Here is a 27,447-nt window from a genome sequence, read left to right on the forward strand (position 1 = left end):
GTGTGATGTGGCCTATGGAACTAACTTCCGTCTAAACTGTCGTGTAACACGACGTTGCTGTTAGCGAATGCTAATGTAATAGTTATGCAACTTGCGCTATTACTAACCATAGTTTATTCAATCGAATATCAATCTCAAAAAATGTTTAGTAAAAATATTTCAGCTCACTTCTCTTTAATAACCTGAAAGAAATTTATTCCAGCGGAGGTAAAAGGTCAGTAGTGCAATATGTTTGGGAGCAACGCCATTGCTGCATCATTCGATACGCCGGTCCAACTCATAGTGTTCTCTCTTATGTAATCTTAATCTGTAGTACGTATTATAACCTGTTTTTCTAGTACCAGACACAATAAGTATGAGATTAATTAAGGTCACTGAGAGTATAGGCACCATTCTTGCTGTGATTCGAGAGAGGAGTCCTCTATCTGAAGACTGTTGAGTGTATTTGTTAATTCTATTTGTCAAATGCACGCACATTGTGTATAAGGGTACTACGTATTCAATCACCCTTATACTAAAGAAACTTGAGCGGTCTGGTGGAGTATTGGTTGCCGATGAGAAATCGCACATTAATATAACTATTTGAAGTAAGTTTGAATTCACTAAAATTGTCCCAGGACGCCAATCATACAATTATATTTGTTTGAATTGTGTCCATGGAAATACAGTGCGAGCTATTAAACTTCCAAAATCACGAAAAAATTCCTAATTCGCGTGCTGTGTCCTGAAAGCATTTTCCCTGTATTATGAGTCCTGCACAGGCCGTTTGATTACTTCTGGTTCGAATTAGAAATGTTGATATCTTTAAAAATATCTGGAATCCCATTTACCGCTTTTTTAAAAAAAAATTATCATTATCAGCCCTCGATTAATCAAACAAAGAGTCGATCTGTCTATCTATCGACGGACAAAATATCGACGCACAAACAAGTCTTTTAACTTACTACAACAACAAGTGTTATTTTAAAAAGGTGCGAAGTGGGAAAGATAGTAATGTATTACAACTTTATCATTTTGTGGTAGTTTGACGCTATCGCTATCCCCGATTAACATTCGGTCACCGTGGAGCCAACCAACAATGCATTATTGCCCAAAGCGCCGAAAGCCGTTGCGTAGCACCGTTCGTTTTACGCATTCTGTCGTTGAACGCGCATCTTGCTTTCGTGAGTGGCCAGTGGTTCGTGAATAAGTGAGCTTATCGTAAGGGAAAGTTTTCTAGCTTCTTGTGCCAACAAAGTAGAAGCGCTAAAAGAAAGCAGGGACATTTCATAAAAAACAGGTATGTGATTAGTGACTCCGTCTGCCCTCGATAACTATTAGACACTGTTGCGCATTCACTGAATCCCACAGCAACCCAATCTATTGTGCTCGCCGGCTTCTAATTCGAACTGCATGTATTATGTAATCTGCAGAGCACAGCGGTTATTGATTTCGATCCGAATGCAGTCAACGTTTTGTTACCATATTGTCCTAATGTGGTTGTCTAATTTACTATATCCTGTCTGTGATTTTACAGCTATTCTTTTAGTTTTTGGTTTGCCGGTTATGTAAATAGAATTAATATTGGTAAAAAAGAATGTTTGACAGCAAAGTTCGCGTGCTGTAATTTTTTCCCCCAATAACTGATTTCGACAGAGCCTAGCTGTAATCTTCGGACAACTAGACTCTGTCAAAACCTATCATTGATGGAAGAAAACAAAAATAACACCAGGTCAGCACACGATCTTGGCTGCCAAATATTCTCCTTTAGGAAACAGCAGACAGATCCCTGCAACATGCGCAAACAACTCCCTTTATTGAAAAATTTTTAGCCATCGATATATCTGCATTGTGTTTTCGCAGACTTGATTGAAAGACTGTTTCCTATCTCTTCAGCGAATTTTTTGCTTTACTGACAGTCTTAGAAACTAGGGGACGGAGACAACTTCCTCGTGAGGAAATATCCTTCCAACTGCTCCTAAGGGTCTTTGTGCGCGACCAGACGCTTAACTCAAGTACCCCAGCGACTGCCTGCCACGTCACGGAGAACATATACTGGCATATACTGAGATGTGCGCTGTTAGTACTCGGTTTGATAAGAGAGATCTATGTGAAGATCGTAAATTTACGTTTAATTCCGTGGTCGTTAAAGTTCATTTTAGGTGGGTGAGTTAAAATTTTGTGACTTGAATCTGAAGAGTATGAGCAACGATCACAACCACGCAGAACAATAAACAACTACATGAAATTTCATGAAAGTACCAATATCGAGGATATATGTGTCCTAAATGCACATTATATGACATATTAGTGGGGGGGCTGCACCAAACCAGTCGAAAGGGTTATGACTAAAGCAAAGAAATGAGACCATACATTTAAAGCATGTTTAAACATCGGTAATGAAGATTACACGGTTGTTACTGGCTCGCTGAAAGGAAATTCAGTATGGTTTAATGTTCCCGGGAACTACAGACGCAGAGAACACCTGAGGACGCATAGAATTAAGTTATCTAGATATATTCATGGAGAATTTCACTCCACATAATTATTCATACGATTCCAGGAAGCACCAGCAATGGTTGGCGGGGGTGCTTGACCATCAACATGTTGAGCGACTACAACTTAGTCGTAGTCGTTAGGTGATAAGTCATTCAGCCTTACTCTTGAAGTGACCGGAGGTGAGTGCCATCTCTCCTCAGCAAGCGGTATTCCACCGCAGCACCAGAGAATCCTTTAAAATGGTGGTAATTGATTACGCTAAGGAGCATTTTAAAATTTCTTGTACATTGTTCCATGAGAGTAAGGCGAATTTTAATGCATTTTTTATTCTGATTACAAATCTGATTTTTTTCGGGATCATTTCAGATCTTCGTACAAATCTTGTATGCAGTTTTTGCTGAAATCACATTCTTTTTGAACAAGGAAATTTTTAATTGCATTAAAATTAAATTACTTGTTTTGTAATCTTGTGCAGAATCACTAAACAATGTATTTGATTAGACAGTGGTCCAATCAGATCCAATGTTTAGCGATTCCACAAAAGATTAAACGGTCTATGTTCACAAATGCTAATGACCATATAAAAACACAACGCATGTTCAATAATTTAGTTTCCATTCGCTAATTCGACTGCATTAAATTCTTTCTGGCATGGGGTGAAACTTTTCCCCGTTGATTGTATCCCTCCACCAGTGATACCTCTCTTTACCGTAAACCAGCAGTCAGCCATAATGACTGCATTTAACCTTTCGCGGAATCTCTTTCCCGTCTCTTTGGTGTCCTAGCGGAAACCTTATCGTTGTTTTTCGATGACATCGCCAAGATTCACAGAGAAAAGAACAGTACGTAAGTGTCGAAAATGTAGTTTCATGCTCATGTTACATCCTAATTTCATAAAACTCTGCAACATTGTTGTAGCAATGGTTTTCTAATTTGGATGTATGCCATCGCCAAAAACGTTAACCAGTACCTCACTAAACTGAACCAAAGCCATGTTTCCACTGGATTCATCGTACTTTCAAAATAATTGTCTTTCATTAAATTTCTGGTCTGATGCGCCAAAAAGATCCCTTCTTTAAATATCCCATAAGATATACTTTTGGAGATCTTGTTACGGAGTGCAGGAAGCAGCCCCCGTCTTTTGGAAGTCGGATCTGCAGAGTAGGTAACACTATCTGAATTGGTAGAATAACTTTTTTGTGGCAGTTAGCTGCCTTCCTATCATTGACTTTCGCTGAGTTGTCCCAATCGTAACTAAGACACTTCTTTTGAGCAGCCAGATTGTTGACCACGTAACGCACCAACTACTTTCGGATCCCTTCATAGTATTTTTCGTAGTTCACAAGTCCTTGGAGTTAGGAGCACAACAACAACTGTTATTTCAAAGTGTCGCAATGTGGGAAAGATTGTAATGTACGGTGCCTTTAAAACTTCGTTACAACTTTATGCTACCTGCACTACTGTTTATCATTTGATCACTATCGGGCCTCTCAATCCTGCAATGTGGCCCAAAGCGCCGAAAGCCGTTGAATGGATTAGATTTATTGAGGTATTTTTAATGTTTTGATATAGCTGCGGTGTGTGTTACTCATACTTCTTTATCCGCAGTCTTTTCGTTTAACAGACGTCTAGAATTCTAGAGCGTTGATTAGTTTGTCAAAAAGTGAGCTTACCGTAAAAAAGGTGTTTTAGCTTCTCGTGATCGTCTAATTATAAGCGTCAAAAGAAAGACGGGACACTTCGTCGAAAAATAGCTATGTGACTAGAGACTCCGTCTTCACTCGATCACTATTAGGCACATTTTGCCGATCACAGAAACTCATCAAGACCCTCTCAATTGTATGTGCCAGTTAGCATTTCGAACTAGATGATTATGTAATCTGTAAAGCTCTACGAATATTGATTTCGTTTCAGATTCAGCCAAAATTTTTCTGTATGCGTACTGGTGACATTACATGAAAATTATCTATCTGGGTCATTTTTAGTATACGATATACTTTGCGTGTAGGCGTGAGTGATCAGCGCCCGTTTTCTTTGATGACACTATCTGTGTTTCTGGTATTTTCTTTCAACAGCTTTGGTGAAAGACGTTTAACTTAGTGTAGCCTTATCGGCAATTTTTTAGCCATTTCGGGTATGCAGGCTATATAATTAAAGTTATATTTATTGAGCTATTTTTGAGTTTTAATAATCTGCATTGTGAGTTACTCATACTCCGTTTAGTGAATGCCTCCTTTATCTAGAGCGAAGATTTCTCAGTACTGACCTAGCTCTCTGTGAATTAAATGTTTTCATGAGCAATATCATTCCAAATGACCAGTACAAGAAATTCAAACTCTTCTGTTGTTAAAGATTTCGTTGCTGGAATTTATAGATATAGAGGAATGAGCAATTTATGAACGAGCAGTTAAGAACTGTACATTGTTTTGTGAATGTACATCACCGAGGAGTCATGTACCCAAATTAACTTTGTATCACATATTATGGGAAAGACAGCACATAAATGTCGAATAGTACTGAAAAGGTTATGTTTTTAAGGAAGAGAATATAGTGCAGTCTGTTGCTTCCACGAACTACAGAGACTATAGTGGAAGTGGAATGGAATCAAGGGAGCTGGATATATTCACTCCCATTTGTATATGGGACCGGGAAGCATGAGCAGTAGTTGGCGGTAGATGTTGACGAACAACATGTTGACGAACCTTATCTAAGTCGATATCAGTAGTCGATTAAGCAGGCGGATGTGCAGCCGAAAGAAATGGTGGTATTCGTCGTTCTGCGGAGAGAACTTGCACGTTTATCGAGGCATGTGGCCTTCACGTTGTTGTCAGTACGTAGGCGTGCAGATTTCCAGCAGTGCTAACACAATAAATTTGGGTATAGTTTAATTATCGTCCGTTTCCCATCGCTACAATCAACTATAATCTGACCCCAACCCCTACATATAAACGGTTCGGGTGGAACTGAAGTCCTACAAATTGGATATTTATTTGGAGACGGGAGGAATCAGTAAGTATCGTTCACCAGCGAAATATTTCGGTTGTGCAAGCACAGTTTGTTGTAGACCACTGGTGAAAGTGAGGAATGATAAGGAGAAGACGTTCTCGCTTCAGTAATTTTTATTTTGCCATCAGTAACCTACGGAACATTGTGAAGCTAGGAAGTATGATGGAAGAACTGCTGTGCAGTTTAGTGATGATACAGAACCTATATCCGATTCCCGTTACCGGAGGTAATGCAAGACTTCTAGGTATTATTTAGATATTTCTGGGTGGTTCTCGTAACATATTGCGTGATTTGTAAGGTCGAATTGCGCTACAGTCACACCAGTAATCCGTCAAGAGGTAAAGCACATCAAGTGGCAAAGGAATTCAAGACGAACCAAGCAGCGTAAACTGGACTTCGTCTAAGTGGTTAACGCTCTGCAAGGACATTGCTGCAGTACCTGTGGGAGCTGTTGCTGTGCTGATCCGTGGGCCTCGAGGATGATACCCAATGTCCAGCGACACCATCAAGATTGCTGTTTGTCCTGTACAACGCTTCGGAAGGCACAAGGAACACAAGGTTCACGGCATTCTGTATTGGGGAAGTAACACCACAGACCGCCGTCATGATAGTCGACTGAGATTCTTATGACGATTACGTCTACATCACTACAATAGAAACATCCCTACAATAGAAATGAAGCGCTTGGCAGGAGAACGTCTCATTGTTTCGCGTGTGAGGATTCCTTCGTGTTCCATTCGTGTACAGAGAGCAGGAAGAATAACTGCTTAAATTCCCCTGTAGGCACTGGAATTAGTATAATATTGTCTGCTGCGTGGTCCCTGTGTGAACAATATGTAGCCGGCTGAACAACGTCCTTACATTGTCCAGATTTTTTCAGGTTTTCACAAGTCCTTGGTAACTCGGTAAGTACATTTTCGCGGTGTAACTGGCCCCTACCTTTTTTGACTACTAAATCGTTTATTGTACTAAAATAAAAATTGCGAGGATGTATTAATGTGGCATAGATGAACCATTACCAGCACATCCTTCGATTCTATATATTAAGCAAGGGAAAGGTAATAACGTAATATTACGATAAGAAGTCCAATTGTGCTAGTGAACATTTTGTATCTACCTGGCAACGGCCTTGCCGCAGTGGATACACCGGTTCCCGTGAGATCAGCGAAGATAAGCGCTGTCTGGCGTGGTCGGCACTTGGATGGGTGACCCTCCGGACCGCCAGGCGCTGTTGGCCTTTTTTCGGGGTGAACTCAGCCTCGTGATGCCAATTGAGGAGCTACTCGACCGAATAGTAGCGGCTTCGGTCAAGAATACCATCATAACGACCGGGAGAGCAGTGTGCTGACCTCACGCCCCTCCTATCCACATCCTCTTCTGAGGATGACTCGGCAGTCGGATGGTCCCGATGGGCTACTTTTGGCCTGTGGACGGAGTGGTTTTGTATCTACCTGATCTTAAACCGTTTATTTATTTTAAAGAAACGGTTCTTCTTGCAGGACAATTAATTACGTTATGTTACATATCATTTCAATTGGTTTTAGTTGCAAATTGGAGAAATCAAACAGTCGACTCTCATCAATTGCTACAGTGCATATTTCTTTACCCGAAATAAAATTTCACGTGTATTAGAAGAAAATCTACAAGCGATATTTATATTAATGCAGTAAATACCAGAATTTGCTATAACATTCCATCGCCAATTGATCTAGATCGACCGATTTGTGTCTTCAGGCCCTTCCTAAGTGAAATATGAGTCTCTTACATAGCAATTGGGACTAGTAGATTTCCAGACGATCCAACTTCTGTAGACTATAAGAAGGCGGTGTGTGTCACAATAGTCTGATACCATGTTGTGCATCACAAAGAAATCTTTTATTTTTCAACTAATTTCTGTAAGATGCGTGGTCGCTGTTTTGAGGTCGAGAAGTTGATGATGTGTGGTTTTGCGACAACCTGTCGTATGACTGTTTGTCACGCTAGTAATATTGACCTTCAAATGTCTTTTCCGCGACCTGTTGATTTTGTATTCATCTCCTACCTCGTATAACTTCCACAGTCCAAAAAAGAAATATCCCCCAGTCACTTTTTGCTAGGTTTGTGTTTTGTTTCAAACAGTCTAATAATGCTGGCTTAGTTTTCACTAAAGGCAATATATCTCAGGTGCGTATTGATCTGTCTACAGTGTCACTCTAATTCTGATTTGATTAACTTTGTGCTCTAATTCCGAATCGTAATGTAAACTGCGGATAAGTAGCCGTAATCCTCTATACCAGAGGATTTTTGTGGTTTGCCAGCAGTGCTAACAAGATACGCGGAATGTTCTGAAATGTATAGTGCCACAGTTTGCTGCACGTATTTTGTTTGCAATTTGTTGTTTGTTACTTGTATATGCTGTCTTAACTGGCTCGCTGCTTTAGCTGTGACATATGAATAAACCACTTGTTCGGATATTTTAGCCTCCAAGTGTCCAATAACTGAAAGTCAGATATCAGACTTTGTAGCTCACAGCTGATATTGGTGATAGGCGTTTGATGCGTATGACTAACAAGGGGACCCCGCTTACTGGTCCGTCCGAATATGCTGGACTGAACAGAAATGAAAGTTACGAAGTGGGAGCCACAGATGGTCAAGCGTTCACAAATATCGTTTTTCGGAGGGGGTCGCTAGCAGCATGAACCATTTATATTAGTGCAGCCGGCAAGCAACGCTTGCTGCAGCGGAAAATGTGCAAACGGTAATGCGAGGCTCCTGGTGTCGAGAACCTCTGCAATATTTTTTTCTTGTTTTTAAGGTTTTACGTTACTTACACTACATACAAACCGAAATAATGTCAATATGGGGTGAGTCACTAACTATTGCCATCTAGAATAACTCCGAAAGTATGGTAGTAGCTGAAAAGTTTGTGGGACAATTGTTGCATGGGACAACAGGGACCATAATATGACGTTGGTTCTTTGTTGCTGGTTGGGGTCGCGTAAGAGATATGAATGTCAACTTCACTTTTTAAATCGGACCCTATAGTTTGCTACTTATTTCCTGATAACGGCTGTGGTCATACCTCCCAACACCTTCTGTAAAATGACGTTCACGCCACCTTTGCGACCATCGTTGACCTTTAAAAACCTTATTGTTGCACACCACTGGATTCGCCTCTATAGGCGCTATCAGAAAATAAGTACCAATCTATAGCATCCCAGTAAAAAACAAAAAAAAAGAACAAAGTTGACCTTCATATCACTTACGCGACCCCACCTAGAAACAACAAACCAACGTCATATTATGGCCCCTTTGCCCATGCAACTTTTGTCCCACAAACTTTTCAGCTCCTATAATATTTTCAGAGTTATTATTGGTGGCAGTAGTTAGTGACTCAACCTGTTTTTCGTAATCATTAATATTTCAATGAAAGGTATGAAAAGAAAATGCAAAGGAAAATTTGGTATTGCAAGCTTTTTTAGGACGGGATTGAAAGGCATAGAATTGAAACACATTTTTTGTTTAACAGTGATCATTTGCACGTTATGAGATAATATCGTAAAAAAGGAAAAGCAGTACTGTCTCGTCGCCTTGTTATGTATGACGCAGTATCACAATCAAGTGGTTATTTCGCTGTCTCCACGAATACTACGCTTAATGAGTAATTTCGACAATGGATTCTATTTTGAAGCACTCTTCTCGGGAAGAAATACCTGTTTTAGCGTTCAGTCTGTAAATAAGGAACCTTTCTCTCTCTCGATGGGTCGATCTGATCTGCACTGCCGAGCACTGATCGAAGTGCAAAATGAAACTAACAGAATTCGAATCATTTACGCTTTAATTACAATCCCTTCTTAGAACGTTATTTGCAGAGTGCTCATGAGCAAAGTATGTACAATCCTTTCTTGAAAATGTGTATTCAGATCCATATTTTACTTTGCCTTTTCTCAAGCCTCTAATAAAAGTATTAATAAACACAACACTCTGAGCATTATTTCTGTTTATTGGCTATGTAAATAACGTAAAAACTGAAATTAAACAATTAAAACTTTTCTTCGCAGTTCAGCACCATTTTCGGTGCGTCAGTCACTACCCAGCAACTACAGTAATAATAACTGCTCACGCTTTGGCGAACCCGCGACTGAAATTTCTATTTTAAGGGTTCTGTATCTCAGTCTGTGAGGAAGGAACCCTTACGTTATCACTCGTTGACCATCTGTCTGTCTGTTTAACCGACAGTTGAGACTCACTTTCGCAGGTACTCAAGTTGGTATTGTCAGATACCAAGTTGTCGGTCTCTAGGCGGTGTAAAAAGTTAAGCTTCTAACACAATGCAATAAAAAGCTCCTGCCATTTTTTAATGGTCGGAAACTTACTTACCAAAATCTGTTTTACAAGAAGCAATGTTTTGACAGCATAAGTAAAGGAAAATAGCCGAAAATAGTTACTTTGTAATCATTTCACATAAAATAATTTCTTACGATTAGAAACTTACATTGCATTCGTAATGTGTCAAAAACCCCAGGAACGACTGTAGGGATCATGATCTGGTTTTCAGTAAAAGGTAGAGTGATTCACTAGAATGCTTGTGTATATAATTTACAAACATTTTGTGCTAATTGGCTGAGCTACGACGAAGTGAAATCCTCTGACGCTGTGATAACTATAGTTCACCATCTAGCGATGACAAAACGTACGGCCAGCCGACTTCTGCGCCACGTCATCCCACTCTAGTTGCAAAGATTGACTGGAAGTCTAAGCTTACGATTTGTATAGCATCTTTAATGTTTCAAGCCATGGTAACACTCGTTAGCGATGCACCATTGCTCTGCCATTGCGTTGTGACCAGACTAACTAATTTTGTCTGACCATAAATGTGGGTTCTTTGACTGCCCTGGGAAGAGGCTCATCAAACTAGAACACATAAAGTATTAGTTAACTGCATTATACAAATGAATGAAGTATTTATTTGGCTTCAACACATTTCTTTGCCACAGGACTGCTTGATAATTTAAAACTGTCCATGACAATGAAAGCATCACTTCATACACAGAGTAACAAATGGTTCTCTTACACCCCCACTACTTCGACATTTACAACAGTAAAAGTGCGTCTGAAACTTGAACTGGTCCTACACTGTGATGTTGAGGTATAGCGTGCTCGACACTGTATTCACCTCAGTGTGAGGGGGCTACTGCGCTGACACGGGCGGTTGTCTTCTGGAGTATGTCCCACTGGTTGTCGCAGAAGGCAGCGAGTCCTCGCTAATGCCTGTGGTATCGATTCTCATTGGCTACTTTTCAGTGGCTCCACGATCTCACAACGATACCACACATTCTTTGGGATGACCTCCAGTAACCCATTCTTGTATTCCTGTTTGTATTTTTGTTTGTATTCTTCGCACTGCAGCTGTGAGACATTGCTACTACGGTGCTATCATACGGAAGGTGGGGACACTTCTAAATGTGTTTCCTCTGTGCAGAGATGTTGCGGTTTTTCCGGTGCCTGCTGCTGTGCTGCGGGGTCCGCAAGGAGACGGAGCCAGAGGGGGAGGCCGTCAGCGCTGACTCACCGCCCGGCTGCACCAATTTGAGTGACGCCGGTGCACGTGGCTCATGGCAGGTAGAGCACAGTAGCCAGGCTGCCCAGCAGCAGCCACAATGCTTTGGCATGGCCTGCTCGTGTTGCGTCATATGGACGATTTACTGTAAATGGTCTCTTGACCTTCTCAATCTTACATTGTGAGACTCAGTTGCAGCCAGGGGAGCTGTAACTGCTACATCCTTGTCACTACCTTTAGAGTTTATTCTTCTGTACCAGTATTATGGGCTTCAGTCAGTGAAGTATTACTAGAGATTCGTGTCCTATTCCTTATGTTTTTACGGGGTGCCACAGATAGAATGCATTAATTTTAAAGTACCGGATAGAATGCATTAATTTCGAAGTACTGTGACTAGTCACAGACAAAAGTATTTTCACAACTCCAATATGTAAGTTCGCTTATTTAAGAACAGCAATTGTTGTTTAAAGATAAAATCAGAAACATGGCGTCGTTCTACATACACTCACATGTAAAGCCTTTCTTTAAACCTATGCATATGTTTTGTGAAATCGTGTGAAACAGCAGCATTTTCTTAACGTACTGCAACCTTCAGATAGGTAAGTGATCAAGGTCTAGCGTCAATAATCCTTCCAATTCAAAAGACTCCCTAAGAAGAAGAAACAAAGCGACATACATGGTGGGTGAGTACCCAGTAAACATCGCCAAAACGTGAGATCAAGTACTGAGGAAACATTTCTCGAACAACAATCATCGATGCATTAGCCACATGGAACGTTGCTCCATCTTGCTGGAATGACACTTATCCCAAGTTAATTCCTCATGTTTGGGCGCAAATAATTGTGTAGGATTATCAGATAACTTTTATAATTTCCTGTTATACTAGAGTTGCCATCTTAAGATAAAGGGAGCCCAACGACTTTCACTTGGGAAACTTTATACCACACACTCACTTTTTTGCTGTACAATGGTTTATGATGCAATTCTTTACAGTCGTCTGCCTCCCACTTCGACAGTTCCGCTCATTTACAAAACCGTTCAAGTGAAAGTGAGATGCTTCGTTCACAATCACCAAAACATCATCTCTAGCAGGAACACAAAGCATTCTCTCAAAAAAACAGGCTCCGTTTGTGAAAATCACGTTCGTGAAGCTCCTGTACGATCATAGTAACTCACAGTTAAGGATATGCTGAAGCGAGTGACGGGTCATGCCAACTCGAAGCACGCCGTCCAGTGGAGCAACGAGGTCTTCGAATATACGCTCTTACTCTGTCGACATATGTGGGATCACGACCAGTCAACGTTCCCTTCGCAACTGATCCAGTTGTGCGAAAAAAGTTAACGCAATGAAGTATTTTGTTGAGATGAGTTATTGAACCATTGCGCTCAGCACTGAACTTTATATGAAAAAGCCGTTGAACGGTTTTAACAGATTCATCATTTTCGATATAATGCTCAGTACTGAATATACGATGCTGAAGGGTGCTTTCTGCCATTGTTAATGAAATTTGTGCTCTAACCGAAAGAATAATAACGCTCGGGGGTGACTGACCGCTCCCCTCCACTACTAAGACACAACTCACATCATCAGTTCATTTTGTGTCACCGTGTATTCAGTTGTTGGTTACTATCCGTCAACGGAAACAAAATGAAGGTATACACTGATGAGCCAAAGAAACTGGTATAGTCATGCGTATTCAAATACAGAGATATGTTAATTGGCGGAATACGACTCTGCCGTCGGCAACGCCTATACAAGACAAGTGTCCGGCGCAGTTGCTTGATCGGTTACCGCTGCTACAGTAGCAGGTTAGCAAGATTTTAAAAAGTTTGAACGTGGTGTTACAGTCGGCGCATGAGCGATGGCACACAGAATCTATAAGGTAGCTATGAAGTGTACTGTGAATATCAGCAATCCCGTCAAACAACTAATCTACGACATCGGTGCGGCCGGAAAAATATCGTGCAAGAATGGGACCAACGACGACTGAAGAGAGTCGTTCAACGCGAAACAAGTCCAAACTTTCCTAAAATTGCTGCAGCTTTCGATGCTGTGTCATCAGCAAGTGTCACCGTGCGTACCGTTCAACGAAATATCATCGATATGGGCTTTCGCAGGCGGAGGCCTACTCGTGTACCCTTGATGACGGCACGACACAAAGCTTTACTCCTCGCCTGGGCGCGCCAACACCGACATTGGAGTGCTGATAACTGGTAACATATTGCCTGGTCGGAGTAGTCTCGTTTCACGCCGATGGACGTGTACGGGTACGGAGACAACCTCATGAACCCATGGAATCTGCATGTCAGCAGGGGATTGTTCAAGCTGCTGGAGTCTCTGTAGTGATGTGGAACGTGTGCAGCTGGAATTATATGGGACACCTGGTACGTCTAGATACGATTCTGACAGGTGGCACGTACGTAAGCCTCCTCTTTGATTACTTGCATCCATTGATGCCCGTTCTGACGGACTTGGGAAATTCCATCAAAACAATGCGACACCCCACACTTCCACAATTGCAGCAGAGTGGCTCCAGGAGCACTCTAGCACTCTTCTGAGTTCAAACACTTCCGCTAGCCACCAAACACCCTAGGCATGAACATTATTTAGCATATCTGGGATGAGTTGCAACGTCCTGTTTGTCAATGCCCTCCACCACTACTTTACATATTGGTCGAGTCCATGCAACTTTGTGTTGCGGCAATTCTGCTTGTTCGTGGGGGGGGGGGGGGGGGGGGGGGGGAGATGGGGGGGATGCGGCGTGGTTTGTAAGGATTTCAAGCTGACAGCACCCAGGTCATAATGAAACCTCGTAGGAGCTTGCAGACAAGAAATATGAATACACTGTCTCTGTTAATAAGAGGGAAAGCGCAATTACTAGAAGCGGCCAAGGCATTGCTCTTTGAAGCCGTTGAGTCAAAGTGAGTTTTGGTGTGACGGTAGATATACAGTCATAAATTGGAGGCTGTGTCAAGATGCAGCTTTCGTTTCGATTGCTTTACAGACCAGCTCATTCATCATCACCCATTTACAACAAAATTTGTTACGGAAGTAAACTATATGACAGAATATAATCAGAGAAACGCAGTTCTGAAAAATAAACTATCAAATCGTTGTTAAAGGTAAAGATATTACAACAAATGTAGGAGAGAGCAGGGTTACCTAGTGTTAATCAAGTTGAAATCAGTCACTCAGAAACTAAATATTTGCTTCAAATGTAGATATGCCGTGGAGAATATACGAAGATTTTTGAGGACTCTGTCACAATGTATGACGCCTTCCAAATACGACAATAGGATCCGTGTTGCAGGATGGCTTTCCCTATCGTAAATGGACGAAATCATTTCTACCACCATGTGACGCTCTTCCATGAGGACGCACTGTACTCGTGCCAGGAGAAGGATTGTTCAAGTCGTCGTCCGGGTATCCACATTTAGGTTGCCATTCATTTCTCGAAATCGCTTAAAAGTGAATGCTGGCATATTTCGTTAGAAAAGGAACGCCAGATATTCTTTCCTATCGTCTCCGTTCCGAGACTTCAAACCGTTGAAGGTTGAAGCGTTGAAGGGATGTTAAATCCTCGTCTTCCTTCTTTCCTTTCGTCTTACGGGACGTAGGGTGGTGCCGCTCAATACGATAGCTACTGCAGACTGAAGCAAACGTTCCCCAGGGAAGGAGAGAAGGATTAGGGCCGAGTGTACGTTCATTAGGATAGCTATCCGCTAAACGAAGGGGTGCATTGCCCGAGCTGTTGACAAAATGACTCACAGTTGTCTACTCTTCACAACCAGCCACCGGCACCACAGCTCGTTATGGAGGCGAAGGGCAGATATTGATGGCATGAGCTTGTTTCTCTCTAGGTATGAGGGAGTCGCTACATACGTGGAGCATCTAGCAGCTTCTATGTCCCAACTGGATCATTTGTCTTGTACCACCGAGCAGGACAAGCTCGGTCAAGGAAGATCGTAGAGATATGTATAAAGCACCTACTTGCACTACCCTATACAAGGCTGCTACATTAGAGAGGTGGTACAGTGTTTCTACTGTATCAGTAATCTACAAAAACCTCTGAAGCATATGGCACGGCCTGCTTCTCATTCACTCATAGGTTACGGTTTCTTCCCATTACATTATCGTATGGAACATAGGAAGGATGCTTCCTTAAATGGGCTCAAATTAGCTGCTTCTACCTTCGTGGCACATACTACAGGGATATGTGGATGGTTCTTCTTTTAATAATGGGTGTTGGAACATAGTAAGTAGGCTCTCACGGGATGGTTGGCGTCGGACTCCCGACGTGTGTCAGTCTAGATTACATCCTATTTCCATGACACTCTGTGGTAAGCAGCACACACCTGTGACCATTTTGGTGTCCTCTTTGGCAGTAGTATGTTAGGATGAGTCGCAAGAGTTCTTTGTAAGCGGTCTCTTTGGAAGACTTACTGCGTTTTCACAGTATTCTTCGAATGAGGCAAAGTCTGCTTCTCCGTTACCTACGACTAAGCATATCTTCCCGTTTCAATTGTCTACAGATTGATACACAGAAGATGTTGTATGAGTGCATACATTACGATTGTGACGCATTGCTGTTTTACTGTTTACACCCTGCGTTCTTTCTAAATTTTCCCGGAGGATGTAATATCCCATCGCCTTTCGGGCGTATGTCCGGGCTACTATTATTTCCTCTTCCGATATTTGGGCCGATTATCTTACAACGATAGTGATGATGAGTCGCTGGCAGAATTTAAACCACTTGACACAATACTGTGCAGTATATGCACGTGCGTCAGACACAACGGGCGTTTACACCACAGCAATCTATCAAGTTGTTTATACACTGCCTGGACCTAACCTGGAATATGGCCGCAGGGCAATAGACGCAAGTATTTGATTGAGACGTAATACTGTCTAGGCGGCAGGTCTGAATGATGACGGATTACGTCCTTTGCTTTCTGTAGTGCTCACTTTTATACTTCTGAACACTTCCAATTACATTCCAGTATTTACATTACTTTCAAAAGTAACTGACTTGCAACTGAGTGTTAGGCAGCTAATTTTGCACAATTTCCTTTTGCACACAAATGCATCATCTTCAGTAAATCTGGCGTTACTGTAAATGAATTTTGCCATGTAATTCGTAGGCTGTGTGGAAAGGGGGGGCCCTAAGCATTTCCTGGTGGCACCCCTAATGTTACCTCTACATCAGTCAATGACTCTCCATCCAAGATAACATGCTGTATCCTCCTCACAAAGAAATCGTCAGTACAGTTTCCAGTCGCGCTTGATACCCTTGTGATCATGCTATACACATCAAAAAACGTTTTACATTGCCCCGGTTCACAGAACTCCTGAATAGTAGACGTTGACTGTGCATACTATATCACAGACACAGTCCCTTTGGCTGTTCAGAGATGTCACTAAACCCGCCCAAAGACGTAAACAACCATACATGAGTAGCGCCTATAGACTGATAGCGTCCGAGAGCCGATCAGTTCCATTCATTCCACAAGGAAGGATGTACACAGCTCGTGTTATCTGTAGTTCAACCATGCCTACACGTTCAATACCGCGGGTCGATCGCGTTGGCATTGTTACTTTGTAACAGGAAGGGCTCTCAACAAAGCAAGTGCCAGGTGTCTCAGAGTGAACCAAAGCGATGTTGTTCGGACATGGAGGAGATACAGAGAGACATTAACTGTCGATGACATGCCTCGCTCAGGCCGCCGAGGGGCTACTATTGCAGTGGATGACCGCTACCAATGGATTATGGCTCGGAGGAACCCTAACAGCCACGCCGACATGTTGAATAATGCTTTTCGTCCAGCCACAAGACGACGTGTTACAACTCAATCTGTGTGCAGTAGGTTGCATGATGCGCAACTTCACTCCCAACGTCCATGGCGAGGTCCATCTTTACAACCACCACACCATGCAGTGCGATACAGCTGGGTCCAAGAACATGCAGGATGGATCGCTCAGGATTGTCATCACGTTCTCTTCACCGATGACTGTCGCATATACCTTCAACTAGACAATCGTTGGAGATGTGTTTGGAGGCAACCATATGAGGCTGACCGCCTTAGACGCACTGTCCAGCGAGTGCAGCTAGGTGGCGGTTCCGTGCTGTTTTTGGGTGACATTATGTGGGGCCGATGTACGCCAGTGGTGGTCACGGAAGGCGCCGTAACGGCTGTACGACACGTGAATGCCAGCCTCCGACCGATAGTGCTACCATATCGGCAGCATATTGGCAAGGCATTTGTCTTCATAGGCGACAAATGGCGTCCCCATCGTGCAAATCTTGTGAATGACGTCCATCAGGATAATGACATCGCTGGACTAGAGTGCCCAGCATGTTGTCCAGACATGAACCCTATAGTACAAGCCTGGGATAGATTGAAAAGGGCTGTTTATGGACGAGGTGACACACCAACTACTTTGAGGAATCTTCGCCGAATCGCCGTTGAGGAGTGGGACTATCTGGACCAGCAGTGCCGTGATGAACTTGTGGACAGTATGCCACGACGAATACAGGCATGCATCAATGTGAGAGGACATGCCACTGAGTATTACATGTACCTATGTGTACAGCAATGTGGACCACCACCTCTGAAGCTCTCGCTGTATGGTGGTACAACATGCCGTTTGTGGTTTTCATGAGGAATAAGAAGGGTGGAATTGCTGTTTATGTTGATCTGTGTTCTATTGTTCTGTACTGGTACCGGAATTCTCGAAACCGATTTGATGCAAGACTTTTTTTGATATGTGTATCTAAAACAGGCGTTTGTGTTGTGATAATAGAAAAGCCATTCGGAAGTCAAGAATTACCCCAGATCCTTAATTGCCTTCATCTTTATCTTTCATTTGGTCATAAGAGGAAATAACAAAATGCGTGTCACATTACCGATATTAATGAAATCCATGTTAACTGGTCTCATTACGATTGAGCTCAGAATACAGCAGCGTGGACGATATCCGTAGAAGTGGGATCTCTTATATTACAGTTTGTAGAATAGATACGCCCCGATAATTGAAAAATGCTCAGGAAATGTATCTTCAGTGTTTACCATTGATAGGTATTGTAGTAAAGATTGCCTAGTATATATGTCTCACCTGACTGTGATGTCACCTCTAGGTTACACCCCACATACCAATATCAAGGAACTTTCTCTTAATTTCGTAAAACAGTCTTTCGCGGAAACATAACATATTTTCCTGTACCAACACATTACATTTACATTAAATGTAAACAATGACGCATTATTAGATGATTAGATAAAGTGAAGACTGTTTATCATTTTCCCGACAGGTGAAGAAAGGAGATGAGGTGATCTTGGTCACATACATCGACAACGGTCGTCAGCCTTTCAAATCTGCTATTCGTCCAGGAGAGGTGAGTTTCACAGACATAGCAACTTAGGTTCAAAGCAGCAGCGCGCATATTGTAGAGTAAATTAAGCCTTTGACATTTGTTTGAGAATAGCAATCCTCAGTTACAGTGACACTGTGGTAGCGTCATTTAGCAACAACTGAGAGTTCGCTCCCCTCTCTTCCTGGTAAAAGATGCATTAGAGACAACGATATCTGTCTGACTATCAACGTTGTCATGAATAATCAGCTGTAGGCAGGCCACCCTTACAATATGTATTCAAATCTATTTTACGTTCAGTACACGTAGTATTCCGAGCACTTTTTCTGAATATCAAACGCACGTCCATGGGCACATGAAGACTACATAACTACTGCCAACGAAGATTATGTGAGCCTCTCCTTATTTACCAATTGTTAGTTCAGTAATTGCCCTACAATTCCACGCTTCCTAAAATATCACCCTGTCTCGTTAAATTACAAATTTAAAGTAATTCTGTAGCACTGTACTTGTTACATGCAGTAAATTACATTCTCCAAACATTATACAGTTTATGTTTAAGATTGCGAATAATCGCAGGTGTAAACTCAGATGTACTGGACAAGCGTCGATGGTCCCTTATCAGTACAACTTAGCAATCTAGGGATTGGTCAGAGTTATAGGTGAAAAACTAACGGTGTATTTTATGCAATGCTTTGTAGACAAGATACGACCAGCTAAGGAAAAATTCCACTAATCACGTCTTCTGTAATTTGTCTCGAAAGAAAGTGCTGCAACTACTGGAAACAGTAGGCTTTCACTCAATTCTGATTACACGGCAACAGATACTCTAGTTCACGCCACCTACACGATGTGAAATGACATTTGTTTTATTTCGATGTATCCTGTTTACAGTTATGATGATATTTATTACAACGATATAAAGGTGATTTTGGTGTAGATATCGACGCATTATTTAACTTGCACACTGGAAGTAAACTCAAAACTTCTTGTTGTTTTGCCGACAGGTGGTGAAGGAAGCTGGGGTGACGACAGCCACTGATATGGAGGATTCTGAGAAGGATCATGAGTCTATCACGGCTACAGATAGTTCCGCAGAGGTGAGTTTCACAGTCACAGTATCATTGGTGCAAGGCAGCTTCCCGCATACTGCAGTGTAAATTGACCATTAATTGCTTCATCTTTGCTTCAAGCTCTTCTTAGCTGTTACCCAATAACAAGAATGATAGATGTTATGATCGATAGTGTTAGCTTCATTCAGTATCCAATGTGGATTAGCCCCTCCTTTTCGTGTTACGTTTCTGAGGAACGTAGATGGGTCGACTACGGTAGAGTGTTGCACAGATTCCCCAAAAACTCGTACAGCAAGGGCTCAAGGCTGACTGATCGTGTTTCGTACTTTAGACAAGCTATATACAGCCAACTGAAAAGTTATAGTGACAAAGTCACCTGTGCTGTTCTAAGAAAGAAATTTGAGATCTTTTTCCAAGCATTGGTATATTTCTCAAATACACTCATCCAAAAAAGTTCTGCATCACACCGTTTCACAGAACTCCTGAACATAGACGTTGAGTCTGGATACTGAATCACAGACACAGTCCCTTTGACTGTTCAGAGATGTCGTTAAACCCGATCAAAGATGTAAACAACCGTGCATGAGCAGCGCCTATTAGACGGAGGTGATACGACAGCCGATCAGTTCCAGTCATTCCACCAGGAAGGAGGTACACGGCTCGTGTTGTCTGTAGTTCAACCATGCCTAGACGGTCAATACTGCGGTTCGATCGCGTCCGCGTTGTTACATTGCGCCAGGAAGGGCTCTACACAAGGAAAGTATCCACGAGTTACGAGTGAACCAAAGCGATGTTATTCGTACATGGAGAAGATACACGGAGACGAACTGTCGATGACATACCTCGCTCAAGAAGCCCAAGGGCTACTACTGCAGTGGATGACCGCTACCTACGGCTTATGGCTCAGAGAAACCCTGACAGCAACGCCACCAAGTTGAATAATGCTTATCGTGCAGCCATAGGACGTCGTGTTCCGACACAAACTGTGCGCAATAGGCTCCAAGATGCTCAATTTTACTCACGACGTCCATGGCGAGTTTTATCTTAACGACCAGGACACCGTACGGAGCGGGACTGATTTGCCCAGCAACATCTCGAATGGACCGCTCATGATTGCCATCAGTTTCTCGTCACCGATGGGTGTCACATATGCCTTCAACGAGACAATCGTCGGAGACGTGTTTGGAGGCAACCCGGTCAGGCTGTACGCCTTAGCGAGTGCAACAGGGTGGAGGTTCCCTGCTGTTTTGTAGTGGCATTATGTGGGGCCGACGTACGCCACTGGTAGTCATGGAAGGCGCCGTAACGGTTGTACGATACGTGAATGCCATCCTCCTACCGATAATGCATTCACTTCAGCAGCATACTGGCGACGCATCCGTCTTCATGGACGACAATTGGCGCCCCCATCGTGTACATCTTGTGAATGACTTCCTTCAGGATAATGACATCGCTCGACTAGAGTGGCCTGCATGTTCTCCATTCATGAACCCTATCGAACAAGCCAGGGATCGATTGAAAAAGGATGTTTATGGACGACGTGGGGATCTACACTGAAACACCGTTGAAGGGTGGAACAATGAGGAGTGGAACAAGCTTTACCAACAGTGCCTTGATGAACTTGTGGATAGTATGCCGCGACGAATACAGACATGCATCGATGCAAGCGGACGTGCTATTTGGTGTTAGAGGTATCGGTGTGGACAGCAATATCTCTGAAGGTCTCGCTGCATGATGGTACAACATTAATTGGGTGGTTTTCAAGAGCAACGAAAAGGGCGGAAGTGATGTTTAAGTTGACCTCTATTCCAACTTTCTGTACAGGTTCCATAACTCTCCTAACCGAGTCGATGGAAAACTTTTTTTGATGTTTGTATGTCCACACAGCAGGACAGCAGGAAATACCTTCCGTTCACACCACACGTACAGTGTCAAGTGACATATACTCGTACAAATCTTCGATTTGTAGTGTTTCTAGGTATCATGATATTTTTTAGAATTATATGGACGTTATTTACGTGTACTCCTCGGAGCAACATTGAACTTGCTTAGTGTTCAGGAAAATTCTAGAATTTTTATTCTTCTGCCGCCAGGTGGAGGAGGAAGCCGCTGCTACGGAGGACACGGGGGAGTGTGAGCATTCGTTCAGTGCTACAGTTTCCTCAGATGAGGTGAGTTTCACAGATGTAGTAACGTTGGTTCAAAGTAGTAGCTCACATATTGTAGGTTAAAATTGCAGTTACTAGACTCATCGTTGCTTTGCAGCTCTGTCGGCTGTTACATAACAACAACTGTCAACAACAGTGATACGCGTTAGTGTCCGTATTGATAGGAATAGGAATAGCCCCTCTTCCTCCAGTTCTGTTTCAGATTAGTGTATGTGTGACAAACGTTTTATTTTCCCAAATAGGATGTGTTGGATGGATCCCTGAAAATCAGGTACACCATGGGATGCAACCTGAGAGATGTCATTTCGAAATTTATCCTATGTACATACAGGTAATTCAAAAACTTGTAACGATAATGTCATCTCCACTGATTATCGGAAAAGAAGTTTGGCAACTCTTTCCAAGTCTTACTGTTTCTCACTGCTGTGTCGTCACAGTAACACATACCTCTCGTTACACCAGACATATAGCGTGAAGCAACGTTTCCTTAATTTCGACATGTCATGTATTGAGATATGATGATAATTCTTACAATGATGTAAATGGTATTTATGTGTGAACGTCGATGCATCATTAAATTTGCCTAATATGTAAGGAAAACTTAAGACATTTTATCATTATGCCGACAGGTGGAGGTGGAAGTTGGTGTGGTGCAGACCACAGCTATGGAGGATTCGATCAAGGCGACAGTTTCTTCAGCAGAGGTGAGTTTCCCTGACATTGTAACTTTAAAGCAGTAACACGAATGTTGTTGTTTAAACGGACCCTTACTAGTTTCGTTATTGCTTTAAGCTTTTGTCAGTTGTTACAGAACAACAAGCCTGAAAAAGAGTGTTAAAAGTTGTAGTCCATACTGAGAGTATTCACCAGTAATTGAGGATTGACTGCCTACTCTTCATATTGTGTTCGTTAGAAACTTATATGGGTCGTCCAGTTTTTAATCAGCACATTTATATTATGTTGGGTACGTTCCCCAAATCTACTTACAGCAACTGAACGTGCCTGAGGGACGTCATTTCAAACTGTAGCTTTTTTAGCAGTTATTTGTTTGAAGTTGTGTCTATAAATTGAATTGGCTTTTGTAACTTGTCAAATGGATCTATCTGACATACAACCGGAGTGGCATTTGCCATTCTAAGGACGTCATGATGCCGCCTCAATTGGAGGAATGTTACTCTTACAGCATTTATTCAATTAGTGATTATATTTAGTACACCTAGTGCGCCGAGGAGTTTTTCCTGATCTCAAACATACGTCCACGGACACACGAAGCTTTTACAACTAGAACACATGACACCTGTTTGTTACCGGTGGTTATTTAACTAATTTCTGTACCAGTCCAGAAATACGGTTCATAAAGTATCACTCCATCTCTGTGAATTAGAATATACAGTGATTGGTTCTTCCTTCCAGTAGCATCCACTGCGGTGTTTTATAGCGGACTGTCGGCCCGCCGGCGTACCATATCTAGCAGCCAACACGTCGTCACACAGTAGACCCCCACCCCTCATCCCCCTGCTGATGCGGTTCGTGTGAGACGTCTATTCTACTATCTTGACCCTCTCTCCGACTTTTCTGTTTGTGCTGTGTGTTTGATCACATGAATGAGCAACTTGCAAGGGCCCCATACACTTATGTTCATGTTCTGCCATGGACGATTTAATGCGTCTCCTCCCCTGCTGTACTTCTGATACTAGGTTGTTTCGTCTCATAGGTATAGACTGCTCCGCAATAACATTGGTATCCTGACATGTGAAACTTACCGAAGCCATTCCTAATCAAACCGAGGAGGTCCCTTATTATTTTGTTGTTGCTTCAGTGTATCTACTTGTCTCCTAAGTAATGCTAGATTGGGAGTTACATCATTTCGATACACATGTATAAATGTTTATTTACCTCTTACGCCTTCAAAACTCTATGGTTCCACTAAAGATGTTAATGATCTCACTTATGAACGTCTTATTTTGAAGAGTAGAGCTAGATGCCGCCTTGTTAATAACTCACAGGGACATAGCTTAGTGTCAGGAAATCTCAATAACCGTAGAACGGTCGTAGGGTTCTCTGGCTGAAATACTTCCCCTCGTTTCCAGTTATTGCTACGTCAGATAGTTTGCTCTTGAGACGTATTAATATTTAGTTTTATTTCCTTGTGAAAGTGATGCGAAAGATTCAGAAGTCCCATATACTCTCCTGCTGTCAAACATAGAAAACCTGCACGAACTCAAGTTTACATCGGCTTCCGATATCCTCCTATACGAATTACGTACTTTACCATAGTGTAGTAACCATGGCTGAGGTAAGACTAAACTGCTCTCTTCTCTGGGGTTCATCAGTTCTCTCCATTCCAGTAATTATCAAGACTTCCTCGCGCTATGTGGTGATACTTGCAGTCACCACATTTGATGAAAAAGTTTGAGAATTTATTAGTGAAATCACATTGGCAAACCTTTCAACGGAACGTGACGGGTTTTGTGTAGCAGAACCTTGATAAGGTCGAACTACTGAATTTAGCTACGGCTGCAATTGCCGAACTGTAGCACAACAAGCTATGGTGTCTAAATTTGGGGTGGCCAAATTTCATGTTTCATTGAGATATAAATCATATTTCTCTTAGAGATTCTTAGTGACATTTTCTTTCAGAGTACTTTAATTTTGGTGATTGACCTTATGTACTGATGAAAGTTGATAGGCCGACTGTTTGATGCTGGTATTATTCAAGTATTCATTTAAATACTATCGCATTCGGGTCACCTCTGTTCGTTATACATTCGAGGACACGAATAAATAGAGAACAATCTACTTCCTTGATATGTGTGTTGAAAGGAATTCCTGTTGAAGCACTGTTCAGTATCTGTCATTGAGGGCCCTCTTATGAATGAAGCTCGCCGAATATATTCCTAATTCAGAACAGTCTCGGAGTTAACTTCGTGTCAGATTGGTGACAAACAATTTTGTATAAAACTTCTGTAATTTGTCTCACAATCACCACATTTTCCAGTTAATTAACTGCTGCCGATACGTTTTTTACTGGCAGATGGCAGTGCCTGACGCTGTGGCATCGCTGAACGTGGACCCTGATGCGGCGTCCAGCACAGCCACCCACACCTGTGCTCGACTGCCGCAGCACTTGGAGAACGGGCTGATCATTGTTACTGGCCCGCCCAAGAAACAAGCTTTCTCAAGATGCCCATAAAGCCAGTTCTTATTTACGTTGCTGTTTTTGTTTAATTTCCGTTCTGTTTGTTAAAATGTTAAAAAACTAGTTCCTGTTCAGTTCGTTCTTGTTTACGTTACTGTTCCAGTTCAATTCGTTTTCTTGTTATTAAGGTTCAAAAGTTTGAATTAATTAAATAATTTTGTTTATCTACTATGGTCTTTTACTGTCTTTGTTGATAGAGAAATATTGTGTCACAAAGCTAGAACTATATCAGAACTGTGCAGATGTTAGGTCATCTTTCCTTCCATTGCAACAATGTGGAAGCTGATGTTGCCGAACTATTTTCTGAAGTGAAAATCTGAGAAGGATCTACGAAAGTGCAAAGGGGAGAGTCTCCTGAATACTCTCTAAAGAACGTGGAAGAGAATTTCTTACTTTAACGTGTAGGAGTGAGCCACAGATCCCTACTACGTATTACGAGGGCTAATCGTTCATTAAAGTCAGATAGGACACGAAATGGAAACCACAATGGAAATTAAAAATTTTTTATTTGCAACAGTTAGTTACATCTTCCAACTACTTCTCCATCTAGTCACAACCCCAACTTGTTGAACTTGTAAAGCATTTTTAATGTGTTCTGCTACACAAAACAACAGACAGACATGCTATGAACTTTCTGGAAGATTTATACATATATGTATACCTACATGAAAAATCATCCAACGATATTACCAATAAACAGATATATTTTAAACAAAAAATTATCTAGAAAATTTTACTGACATTTTGGGAACTGTGGACAGATAAAACCGCATAGTTAACGAAAGCAACAAAGAACTACAGACTTATATCAAAATTACAATATCAATGAAACACAACGACTCTGACAAACAAAGATAGCACTATAAGCACAATGCATCGACAAGAAGAAACTGACAATCTATCTGTCAATAATATTCCACGAAAAAACTTTTACGATAAATAGCAATGACGTGACTTACAACAGTCTAGCAATAAACAGACAGTCGACAGTATACTCACTGATGCAATGTGGGTATCTATTCCAACTAGGCAGAAGTGTATACGTAAACAGACGGTTATGTACAACATTGATAAACGTAAGTAGACTCACCAACGGTAACATCTACAGGTTTACTGCAGAATGGTGCTATAGCCAAATTAAACTCGTTGTAAGGAAGAACGACTACTAAACAAACTATTTGCAGCCTGCCTGGAATTATTCGTTGTAAAATGTCATATTATCATGTATTCTACGTCGCAGGCCCAGCCGAAGAGAAAATAATGAAGAAAGTGCCTTTAAACCATTGTGTCATAAAGATATTTAGAATGAATCTAATATTTCTGTGTTACAGTAGAATTAACTTAGTAGATGACATTTTTAATACCTGGCCAGACGGTAGCTTTGATGTTGCACAAATAGGAAATACCATAAAACAGTTAATTAAAGACTTAAATATAGTCTCATTGTGCCTGTTATATTACACAAAGCAGTGCAGTGTCCTTAGGCTTAATCCAACGGTAAAAATGAATTGAGTTAAAGTTTAGATATGGCATCACTGTGCCTGTGATATTACACAAATGGATGCATCATCCTTAAATTTAATCTAACTGTGAAAATCAATTCATTTAATCAAGTCCACGTCTTTCACGTGACTCATCTTTTCTGCAGTTTCTCGCGTCCGTCGGCCGTCGTAATTAAATATATTATTATTGTTGTTATTATTTTTTGATTCAAGTACTTGTAAAAATTTGCACTCATGACATTGCTTGACGCACCGGTATCGATTATCATCTGTATTGTTGCTCCGTATATATCTGCTTGCAATATAGCCTGCACAACACTTTTGTCGGTTCAGTTACGTTTCTGCGGTATGTCTACAAGTTCCTTTTCTATTTTTATTCCCTCATTGTATCTCAGCATACAAAGTTGACGGCAGTCATCCGTGAATGTGCCCTCACTACACCATCCTGCAGCCAACAACGGAGAGCGTATTGTGGCTGTTTTTAGTTTAACGGATGAGCATTAGTGGGTTGACAGTTATCTGTCACTTCCACTAACCTCGCATTGTGGTTCTGGTTGTTACTGTTGCTACTGTTGGGTTGGCCGCCCTGCCTCCCCGATGGTTATTTTGACATTGTGTGTCCGCAGCTCGTGGTCGTGCGGTAGCGTTCTCGCTTCCCACGCCCGGGTTCCCGGGTTCCATTCCCGGCGGGGGCAGGGATTTTCTCTGCCTCGTGATGGCTGGGTGTTGTGTGATGTCCTTAGGTTACTTAGGTTTAAGTAGTTCTAAGTTCTAGGGGACTGATGACCATAGATGTTAAGTCCCATAGTACTCAGATCCTTTTGAAATATTTTTGTATTCAAATCAGACCCATCTGACAAGGCCACGATTTTCCACTCGTCAAGGATCCAACCACTGTTGTCACGAACCCATGAGGGGCTCTATAGACGATGTCATAATCTTAGAAAATGCGCTCGCGCCGTCATCTGCTTCCATGGTCCACTAACGCCACATTTCACCACACTGACAGAACGGATACAATCGCTGTAAGCCCCACATACATTTCCGCTGCTATTTCTCGCAGTGTTGCTTGTCCGTTAGCACTATTAACTCTACGCAAACACCGCTGCTCT

Source organism: Schistocerca piceifrons, chromosome 6 (assembly GCF_021461385.2).
Source record: "Schistocerca piceifrons isolate TAMUIC-IGC-003096 chromosome 6, iqSchPice1.1, whole genome shotgun sequence".
Classification (NCBI taxonomy): Eukaryota; Metazoa; Arthropoda; class Insecta; order Orthoptera; family Acrididae; genus Schistocerca; species Schistocerca piceifrons.